This window comes from Brachyhypopomus gauderio, unplaced genomic scaffold (genome assembly GCF_052324685.1).
Source record: "Brachyhypopomus gauderio isolate BG-103 unplaced genomic scaffold, BGAUD_0.2 sc44, whole genome shotgun sequence".
In the NCBI taxonomy this organism is placed as follows: domain Eukaryota; kingdom Metazoa; phylum Chordata; class Actinopteri; order Gymnotiformes; family Hypopomidae; genus Brachyhypopomus; species Brachyhypopomus gauderio.
In genome coordinates this window covers 3,012,593-3,018,146 of record NW_027506870.1, presented here as the reverse complement: position 1 = coordinate 3,018,146, position 5,554 = coordinate 3,012,593, and the positions used below count along the sequence as shown (strand labels likewise).

The window sequence follows — 5,554 nt, the reverse complement described above, 5'->3', positions numbered from 1 at the left end:
TGAAGTAAAAGTATAAAGTCTTACCAAATAAAAGTACTTGAGTAAAGTACAAATACATGGAAATGTTACTTAAGTACAGTAACGCATTACATTTACTTCGTTACTGTCCACCACTGAAGCTGTGTTAGTCATTGTTCACAATACATTTTTATGAAGCCTTAAAATCAGGAAATAGTGGGGAATCAATGGCTAGTTCTGGCTGTGCTGCTACAATAGGGTCATATCTGTCAATAAGTTAAGATTTATTTACTAGTTAGGCTAGTTTGTCATTAGGATCTGAATAGCAGTCTATTATTTGACAAGTAACAGTTGTTTCAACAGAAATGACATAAAGCTAAGCCAAAAAGCACTAATTTAATTACAGTCCCCAAATAAATTACCTAAATCTCTAAGCTGCCTATCTGGAATCTTCCATTTCATTATTGTTGTGCTGTGATTGGGTCAATCACAAAGATCTGATTGGTCAGGGCCTGTAGGTACTATGAGAAAACACATATTAAAATCTTTTAAAATTACAGAAAAAGAAATGAGACTAGTCTTTTCTCTCTTACCACAAACTTCCAGTGGGCATTGTTAATGTTGACAAAGCTGATCACTCATCAGTGCAAAAAGCAGGGATTACAGGTTTTTCAGGGTGTATAGAGCATAGTAGCATGATTTGGCACCATATTCCAACAGCAAGAGCAGAGAGAAGAGATCTACATGTGGTTTTCTTAGATCTGGCTAATGTTTTTGGTTCGGTACCGCATGCTCTGTTGTGGAAGGCATTTGAATTTTTTCAGGTTCCAGATGAGATTACGAGGCTAGTTAAAGCGTATTTTGGAGACATTCAGTTTTGTTTCAGCACAGAGGAGTTTGTCACATCTTGGCAACGTCTGGAAGTAGGTATAATGGCAGGGTGTACAATCTCACCATTAGCATTTACAATGACAATGGAGGTGATTATTAGGGCTTCTAAGTGGGTTGTAGGTGGGGAGAGGTTGCATGATGGCACCCGGCTCCCACCGATTAGGGCACACATGGATGACATGACTACATTAACAACTACTGTCCCATGTACTCCATGTACATGGCTTATGGCCACACCAGCCTGATAACGCCCGATCTCATCTGACCTCAGAAGCTAAGCAGGTTTGGGCCTGGTTAGTACTTTGATGAGAGACCGCCTGTGAATACCAGGTGCTGTAAGCCTTGGGCAACACGGTGGCTTGGTGGTTAGCATGTTTGCCTCTCAGCACTGGGGTCTTGGGTTCAAGTTTTCACTAATGACAACAATAGATACCAAGTAGACTACAGACTAGCAGACTCAAGCTGAAAGTAAAGTAATCCAAGGCCTGCCTTAAAACCAGAAGACAATCCCAAGAAAAACATAGCACTCCTCTCGGCGGTCCTGGGAATGCCTCTGTATCCCTCCAGAAGAGCTAGAAGAGGTGGCTGGGGAGAGGGAAACCTGGGCCTCTTTGCTTAGGCTACTGCCCCCATGACCCGGACCCGGATAAACGGATGAGAATGGATAGATAATATTTGTCTTTTATTTATATCATAAATGCAGCGGATGTGTTTCTTGGTTTACCACAGCAGTAGAAACATCAAACAGATTTTAGGACAGAATAGGCCCAACTTGCACAACAGATGTTTTATGTGCTTTCTTCTTGTCTACGTGAAACTTGAGCTGTGTGTGACTCCAATAAAGAGGTATAAAGAGCCACCTCACAATTTGTACATTAGAAGTATAACTGGAAAGGACTGGGACTAGATTGCCCTTAGCTGCAAACAAGCACTAAGCATAAAGACATGGAGGTTAGGTAAACTGGCCCTCCCTGATTCCCTGACAAATTCTCCCTGAGTTTGTCTGTGTGTCTTCATGTTCAATAAAAGCAGTTGTATGAATGTGTGTGTGCTTGTTTGCCCAGTGGTGGATGGTGCTCTGCCACTAGGGTCTGTCCTCTCTCTCCCCTTCCTGCACCCCATTCAGTCCCCCAGAGGGCTGTGGATCCCTGTAGAGAGTACGCTGTGCGCAATTGGCTGCCGCTTCTCGCCGGTGTGTGATTGGTAGTGTAAGAGTTGTACCTGTGTTAAAATTGTAAAGATTTCCTCAAATCCACAAGGAAAGATTTCACTGGAAAAATGTAAATTTACATTTTGATTCCCCTGCCCAGATAATGAAAAACTTACTTATAACATTAACATAACAAAATATAATATTCTGTTATCTGTGTCCTGAAAACATTCTTTGGGCATTACAATCTCAAGCATTTAAGAAGTAGAAAATGTAACAATGTTAAATAAAAAAATAAATTGTTAACAAAATATGAGGCTAACTAAGAGGCTCACTTTTGGAAATGTTGGTGAGTGAATCTTCCACCATGCCAAAGGACTGGTCTCACTGTCAGCATCAGGAGCTAACAGGTAATTATTGGTAGAGCCTGGTAAAGCCTGCGGGCAGTATCCTTAAAATTCAAAATTGTTCCAAAGTAGCTTTCTATTGCCTTAAATATAGAAAATGACATCAAACATTCAAACGTCCCAAAATTTTCTATTTGAGAGCAGTAGTGGATAAAAGTATATCGTAAAAGTGATCAAAATGGATTAAGTAAAACTCATTAACCTCACCAGTTAACCATTCATGAGGCCTCAATGTCTGCAAATCCCTGTGAAGCAAGGTCTCAGTTTTTATGTCTGGTGATCGCACAATTGCTACTACCAGATCTGTGGGGTCATTTTTCCATAGGGTCTCAACCTGAAGTTAAATGGATAACATGTAATCAGATTATATCCCTTTTGATCCAGTATTATGTACACATTTACTTTATTGTGAACTTTACTACTTGCCTCTGCAGTAGCCTGGAGAGGAACAGATTTTGTGTTCTCCAAGTCTGTGGCTTTTCTCATTTAAAATCGCTCCCTTTTTTTTTTCATTTTTCTGTTTTTTTTTTTTTTTTTTTTCATTTTTTTCTTTTCCTTCTGGGGAATTTGCACACTGTAGAGTTGAATAGAATTTGGATTTTGAGGTTACGGTATTTGCTTCAGTCCTATCAAATCAAATCAAAGTTTATTTGTATAGCGCTTTTCACAACACATGTCACAAAGCGCTTTACAGGATTTACAAGGTTAACAATACTATGGGTCCAGAACCCTAATGAGCAAGCCAAAGGCGACAGTGGCGAGGAAAAACTCCCTATGATGGTGGGGATTAGGAAGAAACCTCGGGAGAACCAAGACTCAAAAGGGAACCCATCCTCCATTGGGCGGCCCGTTAACACACAAATTACACAAAATACAGACAAATACACAAGTCACACACAAATCACACAATCAGACTAAGTAAAGGTAAAAATGAAAGTTCTGGGTTTTGATATTGTCACTGTAAATGTCTGTTGATGAACGCCAGGCTTTCATTCCATGTCGGAGCAGCGATGCTGGTATTGTAGGCTCCGACTGCAATGTTACTCTCCAGGTGAACCTCAGAGAAAAGATACGAGATGTAGTAACTATGTAACAGATTAATCAAAGGCCAAACTAAACAGATGAGTCTTTAATCGAGTTTTAAACATTGAGACTGTGTCTGAGTCCCGAATAGAGGCAGGAAGATTATTCCACAATTGTGGAGCTTTAAAAGAAAAGGCTCTTCCACCTGCTGTGATTTTTTTTGATCCTAGGAACAGTTAATAACCCTGCGTCCTGCGAGCGAAGTGAACGCGCTGGGTTATATTGTTCAATAAGTTCACTAAGATAGTCTGGAGCTAAGCCATGCAGCGTTTTATATGTTAATAAAAGTATTTTATAGTCAATACGGAATCTAATTGGCAGCCAGTGTAATGACGATAGTACGGGACTAATGTGATCAAACTTTTTAGTTTTTGTTAAAACTCGTGCTGCTGCGTTTTGAACCAGCTGGAGTTTGTTTATTGATTTACCAGAGCATCCAGCTAGGAGACTGTTGCAATAATCTAAACGAGAGGATATGAATGCATGGATTAGTTTTTCTGCATCACTAATATTTAATATGTTTCTAATTTTGGCAATGTTGCGCAAGTGAAAGAACGCTACCCTAGTTATATTATTATGTGTATCGAAGGAGAGATCTGGGTCTATTGTGACGCCCAAGTTATTTACCTCTGCGCTGGGGGTTATAGTAAAAGAATGTAGATTCAATGCTACATTATGTATCTTGTCTCTCGCAGCCCTAGACCCAACTATTATTAATTCTGTTTTATCGGGATTTAGTGCTAGAAAGTTACACGCCATCCAATGTTTTATCTCTTCTACACATTTCTCAATCTTACTGTTTGCGCCTAAATCATCGGGTTTTGCCGATAAATATAGCTGAGTGTCGTCTGCGTAGGAATGGAAACTGATGTCATGCTTATGCATAATTTCGCCTAAGGGTAACATGTACAGTGTGAATAGAAGTGGTCCTAGGACTGTCCCTTGTGGGACACCATATTTAACCTGCACAGATTTAGAGGTTTTATTATTAACACTTACACATTGGAAGCGGTCAGTTAAATATGATCTAAACCAGGAGAGTGCGACTCCTTTAATACCTACCGTGTTTTCTAGTCTATCCAGCAAAATGTTGTGGTCTACAGTATCAAAAGCTGCACTAAGATCTAACAGTATAAGGAACGAGACAAGCCCATTATCGGCCGATATTAGTAGATCATTCACTACCCTGAGTAAAGCTGTTTCAGTGCTGTGGTTTGGTCTAAATCCTGATTGGAACTTTTCATGGATACTATTTGATTGGAGATAGTGGTTTAACTGATTGGAAACTGCTTTTTCTAAAATTTTAGAGATAAATGGGAGATTAGAAATGGGTCTATAGTTAGCTAGAATCTGCGGATCGAGATTCTGTTTTTTAATCAAGGATCTAATTACGGCGCATTTTAATTGTTTGGGCATGTAACCTAGGTTAAGGGAGGAGTTAATCATATTAAGTAAGGGCCCTGCAATGGCTGGGAGTAGGTCTTTAAATAGACGGGTTGGAACTGGGTCAAATATACATGATGTAGGCTTAGACGAATTAATCAGTGTTGAGCTCTTTTTGCGATATAGGATCGAAGATATTTAGCTCAGTAATATTTTTGGATGCATAGTTACTAATAACTAAACTACTGGGGTTGGATTGGAGGTTAGGCTGCGATGTATTATGACTCTGTAGTCGGATATTATCTATTTTATTATTGAAAAAGTTTAAAAATTCATCGCTAGTGTAAGTGCTGTTAGAACTAGTGTCGTTGATATTTCTTGTTAGTTTAGATACCGTCGCGAAGAGAAATCTAGGGTTATTCTTGTTGTTTTCTATTAGTGTCGAATAGTATGCGGCTCTAGCTTTTATTAGGGCATGTTTATATTTGACTATGGCGTCTTTCCATGTGATTCTAAACACTTCTAGTGAGGTGGATTTCCATTTTCGTTCCGCTGCTCGAGCTGCCTGTTTTAGAAGACGAGTGTGGTCGTCATACCATGGTGCAAGCTTTTTCTCCCTAATTAATTTTGTTTTAATTGGAGCTACACTGTCTAAGGTATTGCTGAGTGTGGAATAAAACTG

General features: G+C 39.5%; 1 non-coding gene across 1 annotated transcript; it reads left to right on the top strand.

Annotated features, from left to right (window-relative positions):
* The first annotated feature begins 1,072 nt into the window (after window positions 1-1,072).
* On the top strand, window positions 1,073-1,191 carry LOC143486148 (5S ribosomal RNA). The gene has a single exon (XR_013123146.1). It is a non-coding gene; the product is annotated as a 5S ribosomal RNA (ribosomal RNA).
* Window positions 1,192-5,554: the final 4,363 nt, after the last annotated feature.